Below are 16,840 nucleotides of genomic sequence, written 5' to 3'. Positions count from 1 at the left end.
AAGTTACGATTGTCGTACACTTGCTTTTTTGGTACATATTGTGAATCGTGTCACGGGAACCGTACCCACAATTTACAACATGTTTAAATTATTAGCATTATTAGTTGTTGTGGCCGGGTCACATAAATGTACCCCCGGATTTTAGTAATTAAACGTCACAACTACGTCACAGGAGTTGTACCCGTAGCTATGACAATTATTTAATTAACGCGGCTAAAGCAAGCTACGAAAGTTCAAGGCATTTTCTATACTAAATTTATTTATGTGACGACCATAGGTTATGGATTTTATTTGCGTATGGTGCACCACAATTCATTTTTGAAAGAAAAGATTTGTATTTTTCTCTAGGGCAAACTAAAGATGCTCCTACTTTAATCTAATTTAAAATTAGGTATTGCAACCACGTCACGGGAACCGTACCCGTAGTTTTAATAATTTTAATTGCGTACCTAAAGAAAACTACTGTTGAATTATTTTCCTAGTCTTTGAGATTATATGAGGCCAAGTATGAGCAATATAATATACTTCAAACTAAATTAAAACACCTTTCATAAAAATCTTGTATACTATACAACAACAATGACAACCCAATGTATTCTCATAAGTGGGGTTGAAGGGTATTGATGTATGTAGCATTACCCCTACTCTAGAAGGACAGAGAGACTGCTTCCGATAGACCCTAGGCTAAAGAAAAGATGGAAGAAGCACTGATATCAAGTAATAACCATACAAGATATTTGATAATAACAGACTAAGGCTAAAAGGGAGGAAACACGATATATTATGGGCCAAAATTGTTGTTTATACGACTGAATCCAATAAGTCATAGTCGTCCATCAGGAAAAATGAAATCAAGTGACATATTTAACAATTCAAAAAAAAATGTTACACTCCAGATGCATTCAATTTAACCACACTAAAAAAACACTTTCTTGGATATACGATACTACACGACTACAAACTTGAAGTACTAAGCAAAAATCTTTATAGCTAACAATTGCAGATGTAGCTTTCCACAATAAAATCAATAACATGCTCATTAAAATGTGACATTTTATTCAACTTAAAACCATTCAAAAAAAACATCACAGTGGTTTAACATATAAAATGAACAAGATTTACATCCTATTCTTGAATCAATTTCAGAATATACCAAATCCATTTCAGGATTAAATTTAACATAACAAGTGAGCTTAAATATGGAATATTGGTAAGAGCTTACCTCAATAGAGATATACCAAAAGATTTCTCACACCAGACCCAAAAGAACAATACGACAACTTCCGAATAAAAGCTAACAGAAGAAGTAAGGAAACCAGCCACGGATCTCAGCGAAATTGCAACAAAGCAGCAGCAATCCCACACGTCCAACAGCTTTAAAAATCCAGCAAAGTAAAAAGTAGCTTTGAACAATGGCTGGGATCCTTTGGTCTTCTTTTTTCGAATTTTTCAGATCTGGGTCCAAATGTTTGAATCAGAAAACTGTTTCCCATCTCCGTGAGGGGATGAGAGGGAGTACTTATGTGTGCATCTATGTCAATGAGCGAGAGAGGTGAGAATTTCTAAGTGTAAGAGTCAGGTTAAGGTTTGTGGGTAAAGAAAGAAGAAGAAGCAGGGGAAACGGCGTTCTTCGTTTTAGAAGAGAAAGGGATCTCAATGTTATTTTTTGTCTAGTATTTTATTTTATCAGATAAGGGTAAGGGAAATGGGCTTGGGTTGTGTGGGAATTGGGTAAAAGCATTTGGGCCATTTGCATTTGCTCTTTGGGGTAGCCCAATATAAAAAAACCAGCATTTTCTTTTGTTTTCTTTTTTTTCTTTAATTAATTAAAATCCTAAATTAATCTTTTTTGTAGAAATTAAAATTTTTTATTTATTTTTAACATTAAAACAACTAATTAACTTAAAACTAAAGAAAAATGCTAATTTTAAAGACTAAAATCTAAATATGTAGAAAATAATCATTTTTGTGATTTTTACTTAATAAAATAAATTTCTACATGCAAATTGAACCTAAGATGATATGAAGTTAAAAGATGAAAATTCTTTATGATTTTCTATGATTTTTAAAAATATTAAAAATGCATGAAATGCAACTAAATAAAGAAAAACTCCTAAAAATCAATAAAAATTATTTTTGGTCTATTTTTAGGAGTTATTTTCATGTAGGGCAAAAATTAGGTGCTCACAACTGCCCCTCTTTGCTCGAAAACATGAAGAGTTTTCGGGCAAAAATAAAGTGAGCAATTACGAGCAGTATTTGCCCGTTTGAAACTCTATTTGGAAGCATTTTTTAAAAAACGTTTGACCGAACCTTGCTTCGGAGGTTGCCTACATATCCTTGGTTATAAAGGAATCAGGTCGGTGTAGTTTTGGAAGTTTTGGTAGCTGGGACTATCGAGAAGCTGTGATTTCACTGCTGTTGCTGCTGTTTCTGCTTGCTGAGCTCCTTATTACACCAAAATGAAAAACAAACCCTAAACTAGCTAAGCCTATCAACTACGAGTTACAAGATTCATATCTATGAGTCTTCTGAAGCTTGGTCTTGAGTTTTGGTTGGTTCTTCATGTGGACTTTGATCTGAATCTTGATGCTTGTTAGTTGCAGGTGTTGGTTCTCTCCTTTTCCAACTTCTCAGATAATGGCGGGACGTGCAAAGCTTGTGACTTCAATCACGTCTTGAGCAGTCCATATCTTTTCTCCACTTCTGCACTTTGAGTTCACTTCTTTTTTTTTCTTTTTCTGGATTGAGACTCATTGTTTATGTCGTCTCGAACCTGGTGCCTCATGGTAAAAACCTGTTCAGGTACCAAAGCAAATAAACGAACGAAATTTTCTACCTCAGTTTTCACTAGGAAAATTTCGTGAGTTATTGTAATAAAAATCTAAACTATTTCTTTATTGAAAGCAGTTAAAAGTATGGGTTAGTATACCCTAAGAAAATAGAGACTAGGGAGTGAAGACCCTATGTCTAAAATGAAAGCAACTAGGGAGTGGAAACCCTATGTTGGAAAAACGACTAAGGAGTGGAGACCCTATGTTGGAAAAACATACTAGGGAGTGAAGACCCTATGACTAAAATAAAATCAACTAGGGAGTGGAGACCCTATGTTGAAAAAACAGACTAGGGAGTGGAGACCCTATATATAAAATAAAATCAACTAGGGAGTGGAAACTCTATGTTGGAAAGATTACCAAGTTATGCTGACATCAACTAGGGAGTGAGGCCCTATGTTTGGAAAGTGAGACTATTGACTTGTGTACCTATGCTAAAATGAACCAAGAAGGATTTTTTTTCTTTTTTTTTTTTAAAAAAAATCAACATTTTTTCTTTTTTTTTCTTTTGAGAAAATCATTCTTTTAAACAAATTTCCCCAACGCCTCTTTTTTTTTAAATCGAGACATCCTTTTTTTTTTCAAATTATCCTAGGAGAAAATTCGTCAGACTAGGTTTTCTATCTTAGGAGAAAGATTCATCAGACTAAGATTTCTATCCTAGGAGAAAATTCATCAGACTAGGTCTCTTTATCTTAGGAGAAAGATTCATCAGACTAAGATTTCTATCTTAGGAGAAAGTTTATCAGACTAGGTCCCTTTTTTTTTTGGTATCTTAGGAGAAAGATTCATCAAACTAAGATTTTGATCCTAGGAGAAAGATTCATCAGACTAGGTTTTCTTATATTAGGAGAAAAGTTCATCAGACTAAGATTTCTATCCTAGGAGAAAGATTCATCAGATTAAGATTTTGATCCTAGGAGAAAGTTCATCAGATTAGGTTTCTTTTTTTGGTATCTTAGGAGAAAGATTCATCAGACTAAGATTTCTATCCTATGAGAAAATTTATCAGACTAGGTTTTCTATCTTAGAAGAAAGATTCATCATACTAAGATTTCAATCCTAGGAGAAAGTTCGTCAGACTAGGTTTTCTATCTTAGGAGAAAGATTCATCAGACTAAGATTTCTATCTTAGGAGAAAAATTCATCAGACTAAGATTTTGATCCTAGGAGAAAGTTCATCAGACTAGGTCTTCTATCTTAGGAGAAAGATTCCTCAGACTAAGATTTTGATCCTAGGAGAAAATTCATCAGACTAGATTTTCTTATTTTAGGAAAGAAATTATCAGACTAAGATTTCTATCCTAGGAGAAAGTTCATCAGACTAGGTCTTCTATCTCAGGAGAAAGATTCATCAGACTAAGATTTTGATCCTAGGAGAAAATTTATCAGACTAGGTTTTCTTATCTTAGGAGAAAAATCATCAGACTAAGATTTTTATTGGGAGAAAAATCCATCAGACTAGGACTTTTATCCTAGGAGGAAAAATGTGAAAAGCAATGACAAAATTTTATGCACATGCAGACAAGTAAAGGCAAAGATTTGAGAAACTTCCTTTTGTCGGCTCTTCTCTTCTCTTCTTTTTCTTTTTTTTTTCTTTTTTTTGAACCACTTTCCTTGCACTGCTTTGTTCCTGTTTCAAACAAAGAAAATTTTGTCAGTTTTAAAAGTGGTGGTCGGTTCGTGGCCTTGACGTCTTTGGCAGTTTGGCTTCTGCTCAATCAGCTTAAGTTGGTTTCAAGAGACTCTTGCTATGCATCAATCCTAATTGTTTCATACCCAGTACCATTTGTAGTTGTGGCTCAATCAGCCTTATCCCAATTGGAGATATTTGCTTAGGTGACCTTTTCTGATATCTTGAATGACTTTCTTCTTTTTGAGCAAGAGAATCACAAGTTATCTTTGCTTGCGCCAAGTAGGCTGACAAGAGTCTTTGGGGGAGCCTTTGCTTGAATCCTTAAGGCACGTTGACAGTAACACCCGAGTGCGCTGACCAAATTTACTTTGTGCAACTGAAAAGCTGGTAGCAAATTTTTGAAATCTTTTCTTACTTGTTTTGACAAAGACTGACTAAGAGTGAAGGACACAATGATGCAAAGAAACAGTATTAACAAGAAATGCTCCTGTCGGAAAGGAAAGAAGGAAGGTTATTTTCTTTTTTCTTTTTTCCTTTTTTTTCAATAACTAGCCTTAATGATCATTATATGCATTTGGACTTAACAACCGATCTATCAAACTGACCAAATCTTCCCTTTTACCATTCTTATGACTTTGAAGTCGGGCTTGTTCGTGCCAATCCTTTGCATCAACTTCACGACTCAATTTCGACTAGTGGTGCCCCGAGGGATTTTCACCAACAAGCCTCTCTCATTTATTCATCTCTACTTACCGTCGCTTTACAGTGCCCGTGAAAGTTTTCACTAGTAAAACTCTCTCATTTTTTTTCTTTTTTTTTCTGTTGCTTTCTTGAGCAACTTGATAGTGTTCTATGTCGTGTGACAACTGTTGCTCATTGCATGTGTCTCTTGACATTCTTGAAGGCTTATCTAGAGGTCTTATTGAGAAGGTTTTTAGATAGGGTTGGAAAGAAAGGTAGGCATGAAGGCTCAAAATGATTGGGGTTGTAGACTTGCAACTCTTGGAATCGACTCTTTCAAAAATGAAATAAAATCTTTGCCTCAGTTTCAGCTATTAGGGATTTTTTTAGAATTTTTTTTTCGAATTCTTATTTGGTTGGACCGAACCGTGAGACTGCCTACGTATCCTTTTTTAAGGAATCAGGTCGAACGTAGTTCAAACATCTGACCTAACTATTTTTTTTTTCATCTTTCTTTCTTTTTCGTTGTCCTTTTTGCCTTTTGTTTTTTTTTTTAAAAAACAAGTTGCCCCCGCTTCTATTTTCTGGGGGCATGGACATTTGCCAGTTCTTTTCTTCTTAATTTTTTTTTCACTTGTACTTTCTAAGAATTGCCCCAGTTTGTACTTTTGGGACATGGACTTTTATTTCATTTTTTTCATTTTTTTCATTTTCTTTTCATTTTTTTTTGACTCTTGATTCTAAACTTGATTTTAAAAGAGGGTGGTCAAAGAAAATAACACAGGTTCAAAAGGGGTAACAAAGGATATAAAGTGTTTGGATAGCAGAAAAAGGGCCTCCCAGCCTCAAGAACGCCAATTATTGTATCCTTTCGCAATCACGATATTGATGAACATGTCTTTCTTCTTGGTGTGTCGTGGTCACAAGACACTTTCCATCCCTTAGTGTCAAACTTTCCAACAAACTTCAATTGATTAAATATCCTCAAGCCCGATCTTCACAATGATTTGAAGGTGAATTTTACTCGACCTTAATTCCAAAATACTTCAACTCTTTACTCATCCTCAAAAGTGTTTTTTCTTAATTATCCAATTTCAGATTAAATCATTTTCTAAGATCTGGCCAAAATTTCCGCATGCATGTCATGTCATTAGAACTAATGAGAAAAGAACTAGGAATAGAATGACACATAAGGACAAACTGTATTTTATTGAATAAGGATAGAAGGGTTTGACAACTAAACAAGCAACCTAAAATCCGAGTTACAACCCTAAAATAATCCGGATAATGAAAATTGCGACAAAAACAGACAGACATGACTCATGCACACATAATAGAACGATAGAAGGGGTTGACTCAATAAATCAAATAAAATCTAAATCACAACCTTGAAATAACCCAAATAACAGAAAAAACATCAAAACAAACTACCAAGATTCCTTCCTAGTGAGGAGAGAATAACTTTTCAATTGCTAAGCTTGACATTTAGCCACAAATTTGCTCATCGGAATCACCATGGTCTTCTCCAATTTCAATCGGCGAGTTTCCAAGAGGATTCTCATACTTTATGTCACCAGGCATCATCCCCACAAAGTGTGCATCATCATGTGCAGGTAAAGGATTCTGCGTGATATTCTGGGTATCATTGTCTTGGATCACAATCAGGTTTTCCTGGATCATCCTTTCTATTTCTCTTTTTAAATCCCGACAACTTTCAAAACTGTGCCCCTGGGCATTGGAATGATATTCACAATTTTTAGAAGGGTCGAAGCTTCTTGCACGTGGGTTCACATGATTTGGAGGAATAGGTGCGATCATGTCATAATGCTTTAACCTCTCAAATAAGCTTGCATAAGACTCTCCTATTGACGTAAAATTATCTTTCAACCTTTGTTCCCCCTATACCCCTGGTTTGGATGTGGGTTATAGGGCACTTGAAAATTTTGTGGAGGCTGGTGGAGATTTTGTGATGCTCGTACTCGCCTTATAGGGTATTTTGGTGGCTGGCCAACATACTGAGATGGAGCAACAGAGTATTGTGAGTTCAGAGGTGAATAGTAGTGTGCAGGAGCATCATCGGAAAACAGACGAGGCTGGTCATACCTTCGAGACATTCTTCGAGGACCTCGTCTCGAACCTGACGTCATCATGATTTCTTCGTCCTTCTCATTCGTGTCACTAGAATTATCAGATTCAATCTGGACAGCCTGAGTTGCAGCTTTGAGAACTACTTGACTTATAATTTTGCCTGTCTTAAGACCATTCTCAACCATTTCCCCCATTTTGATTGCTTCCGAGAATGATTTACCCACTACGGACATCATGTTTTGAAAATAATCTGGCTCTTGAGCCTGAAGAAAGACAGTGATTAGCTCGTGGTCGTCCATGGATGGCTTAACTCTAGCTGCTTACTCTCTCCATTTAATGGCATATTCCCTGAAACTTTCAGTTGGTTTCTTCTTCAGGTTTGAAAGGGAATTGCGGTCTGGGGCGATGTCGATGTTGTATTGGAACTGTTTGACAAAGGCTTGTGTCATGTCGTCCCAGACGCACCAGCAAGATGTGTCTTGATCCATAAACCATTCGGATGCTACTCCCGTAAGGCCTTCCCCAAAATAAGCTATTAGCAATTCTTCATTTCTTTTCGCACCTCTTAGTTGATTACAATACCTTTTCAGGTGGGCTATGAGGTCTCTATGTCCATCATACTTTTCAAATTTGGGAGTCTTGAAACCAGGCGGCAAGTGGACATCGGTGAACATACATAGATCTTTGAAAGCAATACTCTTCTGACCTGCCAACCCTTGCATGTTTTTCAACTGTTGTTCTAAGCTTTTCACTCTTTGGGTCATTTCTTCCTATGCCATCTTTCGGGCAGGCTTCTCAATGTTTGTAGGAAGATCAAACAAGTACAAGTGGTACTCAGGAGAATGGTACTGCTCTTGTTGGGTAGAAAATTGTGACTCATGAGTTTTCCTCTGCACCACCGTCGGATGTGGGATGGTGAAGACATGCATAACAATAGAGGTTATCTGATTGGTTGTGAATGACAAACTTTGAGAGCATGCAATAGAAGTCCCAGCTGTAGTCGTACAGTTGGGATAAGGACTGAACCCAGGTGGACAGGATTGATCAGACAATGAAACTAGAATGGTAGTAGTCAAGATGGATTGAAACTTTGGGAAACCATGAGAAGAAAAAGGCGGTCCTTGGCCATTGGCCCATGCTTGACACATTTCAGTCATTTTTTATTTCAGTAGTCTATTTTCCTCAACTACAGTAGACTCTTGTTGAACCCTTTAACCCTGAGTCTCTTGAGCATTTGTAACAGCTTCGATGTCAGTTGTCATTGATATTTTTTCCTTGGATCTTGTGTTGCAAGCTTACCACAAACCGAACACCTCAACTTTCTTCACAATTCAAAATAAAAACATGTTAGAATGGACTCAGTCAGTCCTTATTATTATCATTCTTCCTCTTTTTTTTTCACCTTCTTTTCTTTCTTTCTTTTTCCTTTCAAAATTATTTGATCGAACCTGATGTGGGTTGCCTACGTATCATGTGGGAACATGAATCGGAACTTGCATAGTTCGGGAAAATTAGGAATAAAGTAAATAAACTAACTCATTTTTTTTTGGATTTTGGGCTTTTTTCGAAAGAAAGACTTATAAAGAAAATATTTTTCGATTTTGATTTTTTGCTTTTTTTTCCTGAGAATTTCTGAAAAAAGGCTTCTAAAGAAGAAAGAAAATATTTTCTCTTTTTTTTGGAATTTCGAAAGGAAAACTTCTAAAGAAGAAAGAAAATATTTTTGAATTTTTGGATTTTTATTTTGAATTTATGAAAGAAATACTTATAAAGAAAAGAGAAAATATTTTTGAATCTAGAATTTTCTTTTGAATTTTTGAACTAAGAATGAAAATATTTTTGGATTTTGAGAGAGACTAAAAGAAAATATTTTTGTATTATTTTTTTTTAAAAAAAATTTGGGTTTAAAAGAAAGACTTTCTAAAGAAAGAAGTAAAGGGAAATATTTTTGAATTTTTTTGAAATGGTGGACCGGAACCGATGAGGTTTGCCTACGTATCTCACATTCGGTAGAATCAGACCCGCGTAGTTTGCCAGTTTTGACAAAACAAGGGAAACATGACACTTGAAAATTTTGGCTCATTTTGAAATGACTTCTTTTTTCAGAATTTCGTAAACATCTGCCTCACTTTTTTTTTGATTTTCTGTTTTTTCTCTTTTTTTCTTTCCCTATTCTAGAAGTCGGTCAACATGCAAGCCGAAATAAACAATGTGTAAGTAGCACGTAAGATGCATCAGGATTGTCTTTTAATTTGGGTAAACCTGTCCTAGACGGACCCAACCCCTGTGTTGAGTCCCCAAAGTCAAATGCACATGATACAAACAAGCGTTCCTACTAGGGATCTGACATGAAGCTAAGTTATTCTAGGTTTAAAACCTGGGTGTATTGTTCTAGACCTGGCTTACCCGAGCGTACAATTGGAGCCGGGAGGGAGGGCAACGTACCGGAAACCAAAAGGCCATCCGGCTTTATAACTTGTCCGAGCCTCTTCCTAATTTAAGGTATGACACTAACTAGAGAGGAGTCACGCCAGCGTGCACATCCCTAGAGATGAGAAGAGAAGGGTTTCGTAGCAGTTTATATACAGTTCAGATAATATCAAAGCGGTAAAAAACAACATTTAGTACATTAGGCCCAAACATGTAATAAAACCAGATAATAAATAAAAGCCAAATATAAAAATAATTCTAAGTTCGAATTCTTGAACCCTAAACCAGAGATTCTGGGTTCTTTTCCCCAGCGGAGTCGTCAGAGCTATCAGACCTCCTTTCTTTTACCACCCGAGGGTATATAGGAGTTTTTCCAATTAAAGTGACATAAATCAATATGTGATTATTTAATTTAATCAGAGTTGCCACTTGGAATAATTTATGTGGTGTCCCAAGTCACCGGTTTATTTTAAAATCCCAAATCGAGGAAATTTCGACTTTACTTTATAAGTCTGTGAACCAGAAATAGAAATTCTGTTAACCCGGGAGAAGGTGTTAGGCATTCCCGGGTTCCGTGGTTCTAGCACGGTCGCTTAAACTATTAATATTGGCCTATTATCTGATTTACTATACGTTTTAAACCTATAGTGCATTTTTAACTTTTAACCGCTTTTAATTATTTGTGAAATTATTCTGGAACAAGTTACGATTGTCGTACATTTGCTTGTTTGGTACACATTGCGAATCATGTCACGGAAACTGTACCCACAATTTACAACATGTTTAAATTATTAGCATTATTAGTTGTTGTGGCCGGGTCATATAAATGTACCCCCGAATTTTAGTAATTAAGCGTCACGATTATGTCACGAGAGCCGTACCCGTAGCTATGACAATTATTTAATTAACGCGCCTAAAGCAAGCTACGATAGTTCAAGGCATTTTCTATACTAAATTTATTTATGTAAGGGTCATAGGTTATGGATTTTATTTGCGTATGGCACACCTCAATTCATTTTTAAAAGAAAAGATTTGTATTTTTCTCTAGGGCAAACTAAAGATGCTCCTACTTTAATCTAATTTAAAATTAGGTATCGCAACCACGTCACGGGAACCATACCCGTAGTTGTAATAATTTTAATTGCGTGCCTAAAGCAAACTACGGTTGAATTATTTTCCTAGTCTTTGAGATTATATGAGGCCAAGTATGAGCAATATAATATACTTCAAACTAAATTAAAATACCTTTCATAAAAATCTTGTATACCATACAACAACAATGACAACCCAATGTATTCTCATAAGTGGGGTCGGAGGGTATTGATGCATGTAGCCTTACCCCTACTCTAGAAGGACAGAGAGACTGCTTCCGATAGACCCTAGGCTAAAGAAAAGGTAGAAGAAGCACTGATATCAAGTAATAACCATACAAGGTATTTGATAATAACAGACTAAGGCTAAAAGGGAGGAAACACAATATATTATGGGCCAAAATTGTTGTTTATATGACTGAATCCAATAAGTTATAGTCGTCCATCAGGAAAAATGAGATCAAGTTACATATTTAACAATTCAAAAAAAAAATGTTACACTCCAGATGCATTCAATTTAACCACACTAAAAAAACACTTTATTGGATATACGATACTACACGACTACAAACTTGAAGTACTAAGCAAAAATCTTTATAGCTAACAATTGCAGTTGTAGCTTTCCACAATAAAATCAATAACATGCTCATTAAAATGTGACATTTTATTCAACTTAAAACCATTCAAAAAAACATCAACACAGTGGTTTAACATATAAAATGAACAAGATTTACATCCTATTCTTGAATCAATTTCAGAATATATCAAATCCGTTTCAGGATTAAATTTAACATAACAAGTGAGCTTAAATATGGAATATTGGTAAGAGCTTACCTCAATAGAGATATACCAAAAGGTTTCTCACACCAGACCCAAAAGAACAATACGACAACTTCCGAATAAAAGCTAACATAAGAAGTAAGGAAACCAGCCACGGATCTCAGCGAAATTGCAACAAAGCAGCAACAATCCCACACGTCCAACAGCTTTAAAAATCCAGCAAAGTAAAAAAGCAACTCTGAACAATGGATGGGATCCTTTGGTCTTCTTTTTTTTCGAATTTTTCAGATCTGGGTCCAAATGTTTAAATCAGAAAACTGTTTCCCATCTCCGTGAGGGGATGAGAGGGAGTACTTATGTGTGCATCTATATCAATGAGCGAGATAGGTGAGAATTTCTAAGTGTAAGAGTCAGGTTAAAGTTTTTGTAGGTAAAGAAAGAAGAAGAAGCAGGGGAAACAACGTTCTTCATTTTAGAAGAGAAAGAGATCTCATTGTTATTTTTTTGTCTAGGATTTTATTTTATCAGATAAGGGTAAATGGGAATAGGCTTGGGTTGTGTGGGAATTGGGTAAAGGAAAATTTTCGTTTCTATACCATATAGGAAACTATATTACCAAATATGTTCATAGTTTGCATATTACCCTTCATGCTAATAGTATTTCTACATAGTATATACAATGCATTAAATAAGGAATCATTATAGCTGTAGGATTCCTTATTTAGGCGCGCTAAAAAAGAAAATTAAATATTTTCCAGATCTTCCAACGCAGATCACGCATAGTAATCACTATCGTGGACTTCTTTAAAAAATTTTCGTACTCTGTTTTTTGCGCTAAACTCTGTTTCAACATTTTCTCTGATTTCACAAATCAAAATCGACAAAATCTTCTACAATTGTTCTGCAACAAAAGCAATTATGGCGAATATACAAAGCAAAGGAAAAGAGAGCAGCAATTCCACCATTGACAACCTTTAAAAAGCTTTGAAGCTTTGAGTTCAAATTTGGGTTTTCAAAAATCATTATTTGTTTGGATTGGGTGTTGTTGAAAATAATTAGGAATATGGTTTGGAGTTTATATCTCAATTTTGAGGGGTTTTGGTGAAGATTAGACTTGGTTTTGACTGAATTTCAGATTGAAACTCGTCGAAGAAGAAGAAGAAGAAGAAGAAGAAGAAGAAGAAGAAGAAGAAGAAGAAGAAGACGTATATTGCAGAAATTGTAGAAAAATTGTAAAAGAAATTGTAGACAGTTGTTTATTTATTTTTCTTTTATTCATTTACCTATTGTATGAAAGTTGAACAACATTATATAAAAATTGTATTTAAGTGGATGATTTAGTACTATTTTGGACAAAAATATGTATCAAAAATGTGAAACATACATTTCAAGGGAAGCATTTCGAGTCCAAATATGTACCCAGTTTGTAGATATTTTGGGGATAAATTGTAGATTATTTGTATTCTGATTGTAGATGCTTTATTTTCTGTTTTCACAAATAAAAAAATGACTAAAACTTCTACAAATCTTCTGAAAAAAGGCAATTATGTCAAAAATCTCAATTATGCAACAATTAAATGGGAATTGGGATATTAAAATTCAATGTACCCATTTTGTAGATAAATTATAGATTATTTGTATTCTGATTGTAGATGTTGTATTTTCTATTTTTACAAATAAAAAAATGACTAAAACTTCTACAAATCTTCTGAAAAAATGCAATTATGTCAAAAATCCCAATTATGCTACAATTGAATGAGAATTGGGATATTAAAATTCAATGTACCCAGTTTGTAGATATTTTGTAAATAAATTATAGATTATTTGTATTCTGATTGTAGATGCTTTGTTTTATGTTTTCACAAATCAAAAACGACTAAAGCTTTTACAAATCTTCTGCAAAAAACGCAATTATGTCGAAAATCCCAATTATGCTATAATTGAATGGAAATTGGGATATTAAAATTCAATGTACCTAGTTTGTAGATATTTTATCGATAAATTGTAAATTATTTGTATTCTTATTGTAGATGCTTTATTTTCTGTTTTCATAAATAAAAAACGACTAAAACTTCTACAAATCTTCTGCAAAAAATGCAATTATATCGAAAATCCTGATTATGCTACAATTCTGTGATTCTCCTATATGCTCTTGTTACTCCGTACGAAACTGCTATGCTAAATATGGAATCCAAAAAAATATTTCTGCAATTTTTCTTCAAGAAAAATAAATAAACAACAGTCTACAATTTTTCTTCAATTTATCTACAATTTCTGCAATATACATCTTCTTCTTCTTCTTCTTCGAATTTCAATCTGAAATTCAGCCAAAACCAAGTCTAATCTTCATCAAAACCCCTCAAAATTGAGATATAAACTCCAAATCATATTCCCAATTATTTACAACAACACCCAATCCAAACAAATAATGATTTTTGAAATCCCAAATTTGAATTCAAAGCTTCAAAGCTTTTTAATGGTTGTCAATGGTGGAATTGCTGCTCTCTTTTCCTTTCCTCTTATATTACTGAAGGAACCCGAAATCATAACCATCAAAAGTTATTGTTGTGTATGAAACTTTGAAGATTTGACTTCAATTTTGACTGGTTGTAGAAGAAAAAACCTTGATTTTGGATGTTAATGGTAGAGGGTTTCAATTGTTTTTCTGGATTTAGCAGAGGGTTTCAATTGTTTTTCTGGTTTCTGGGTGTGTGGTGATACGTGGGTGAGGGTGTGAGATTGGGAAAGAGAAACGTGGGGGGGGGGGGGGAAGGGGGATTTGGAGGAATATACGGTACCATAAATGTAGGAGTGATATAAGGTACAATTAATGTACAATTAAAAACCTTTGGGTAAAAGAATCACATTTGGGCCATTTGCATTTGCTCTTTGGGGTAGCCCAGTATCAAAAAACCAGCCTTTTCTTTTGTTTTCTTTTTCTTCCTTTAATTAATTAAAATCCTAAATTAATCTATTTTTGTAGAAAATAAAATTCTTTATTTATTTTTAACATTAAAACAACTAATTAACTTAAAACTAAAGAAAAATACTAATTTTAAAGACTAAAATCTAAATATGTAAAAAATAACCATTTTTGTGATTTTTACTTAATAAAATTAATTCCTACATGCAAATTGAACCTAAGATGGCATGGAGTTAAAACATGATAATTCTTTATGATTTTCTATGATTTTTAAAAATATTAAAAATACATAAAATGCAACTAAATAAAGAAAAACTCCTAAAAATCAATAAAAAGTATTTTTGGTCTATTTTTAGGAATTATTTTCATGTAAGGCAAAAATTAGGTGCTCACACACATATGCCCCAATAATCTGCCATCCACTTCCCCTTGCTGTTCCTGTTTATTTCCAACATGGCCAAAAAATCATACCACAATAACATATGGAGTAATATTTCGCTATAAGGATACCTTTTTTCCAACTTGACTTCAAATATTTTTTTTTTCAAACTTGTACTAAATATTGTCCAAACGCCTACTTAACGATTATTGAAAGATATATTAGAAGACTTGCCAGAGATGACTGCTTGTAAGTTATCTGTGACGATTGATAGACATAGGAAAGGGGTAATTGCAGCAATTATTTAGAATTATTCTTATAAGCTTTATGTTTTACATACATTTAGAACATTTGCTCATAATGTATATGTTATTAAAGTTTCGCCCCTTATTATTGAGACTCATTGAGTACAATGGATGGTACTGACGTTCTTTTTTGGGAACCTACGTTGGTCTGCGGTACAACGTAGGAGCCGGATTTGCAGGCGAGCAGGCTACGAGTTAGGACTTCCTTCTCTTCCAGTGCTATTGGTGAGCTCCGCTTTTGTACGTGGAGTATTCCTTAGAGTCATCTTTATTTAGTTATTTCTTTGTTACTTAGAGAACTGGCCAGGAAATCGCATGTCCTGAGCAGTGCGTCAGTTTATCAGTAGAGGCTTCATAGACATAGTCGTTGGATTAAGATTCAGATGTTTTTGATAATAACTTAGCAGTATTTCATTGGTTACTATGAATAAAGTTTTGGAGTTGATTTATTTAAATGTATAAATTAATCAAAAGTATTTGGTTAGAGTATTGCTTGTTGCATATAAAGTTTGGAGTTATAATAGATTTGATAAGCAGAGATGGTTCGCTCGGCCATGTTTAGTGATCGAGTGCCGGTCCCGGCTTGTTCAGAAAATGGGTCGTGACAGATTTTAACTATATTTTTTAATACGATGTTGTTATGGTAAGTTATTATTTGTTTACTGTTTAAAATCGTGACACCACTTGTGAAAAATCGAAGTTGTGCGCCGCTGTCTACAAAATATATATAGAGTGAAGAAAAGCCAATAATACAAGAGAGACAACTGGAAGCAATATGCGCTATGAGTTCGACATTGATTCATCATAATATTTTCACTTCTAGGAAGTTTAATTTTCATTTTTCACTAACTGAGGACCAGCATATCCTTAATGTGGATGAACCATTAATTTTGACAGCTCTACACCACCACCAAAGTTAGGTGCTATAGTATATCTAAACATAAATCACCCAGTTGGATATATTTTTTTCTCTTAAGTTCTGTATCAAAATTAAGTTTATGATTGACCATTCTGCACATTGATTGTTCATTAATAATCTGGCTTTTCATTCATCTATGTTTTATTTATTACTGCACTTCTTTAGCATTTTATCCACGGTATTTCAATATTTTTGACAAATGGTAAGTTTAGCATCTACTATATAGAGTTCATCGTTGAAACAAATAAGATTCTCCTTTTTTTCTTTCTTATAGGCAATGCGGAGCCACATGTAATCAAATAGATTCATTGAATCTCCTTCATCGAAAAGTTATACTTGCAAATAAGAGACAATTTTTTTGTACATATATAAAAGTCTGAATTCCATTGATATAAGAGATGTATGTATGATTTCTGAATCTCCTTATAAGTATTTTTAGCTCCTCACCGCATACAGGATCTCTCTTGCAAACTATAGCAGATTAACCCTCTGAAAATGGTACCTATTATTGATTTAAAAGTAATGTTTTTAATTGATCAAATTAATTTAATTTTAAATAAGTGATAAAAACAGGCAACAAAAAATAAGAATATTCTAGTTTACTATGTTTATATCCAGATGTTAATTTTAGCAAAATCAGTTATATAAACCTTAGATTTCTTCATCTTATCTTCATTGCATTTGTCTTTTTCCCCCTCCTTTCTCAAAGAAAGTTTTAACATGCTTATGTATATGCAACACACATTCTTGAAGAGATCAATGAAAACTAAGATG

General features: G+C 34.1%; 1 protein-coding gene across 3 annotated transcripts in view; it reads right to left on the bottom strand.

Moving 5' to 3' along the window:
* LOC107769529 (protein DETOXIFICATION 12-like) overlaps nt 1-12,091 on the bottom strand; it is a 50,604-nt gene extending 38,513 nt beyond the window's left edge. For all 3 annotated transcript variants that reach the window (XM_075249849.1, XM_075249847.1, XM_075249850.1), the window contains exons 1-2: nt 11,595-12,091; nt 1,223-2,797 (exon numbers count right to left, since the gene is read on the bottom strand). The gene's annotated coding sequence lies outside the window, so the exon portion shown is untranslated. The remainder of the gene's footprint in view (nt 1-1,222; nt 2,798-11,594) is intronic.
* Nucleotides 12,092-16,840: the final 4,749 nt, after the last annotated feature.

This window comes from Nicotiana tabacum, chromosome 3, assembly GCF_000715075.1.
Source record: "Nicotiana tabacum cultivar K326 chromosome 3, ASM71507v2, whole genome shotgun sequence".
NCBI classification, from domain to species: domain Eukaryota; kingdom Viridiplantae; phylum Streptophyta; class Magnoliopsida; order Solanales; family Solanaceae; genus Nicotiana; species Nicotiana tabacum.
Note: the sequence above shows the minus strand (reverse complement) of the source record. Positions and strands in the feature narration are given on the sequence as shown.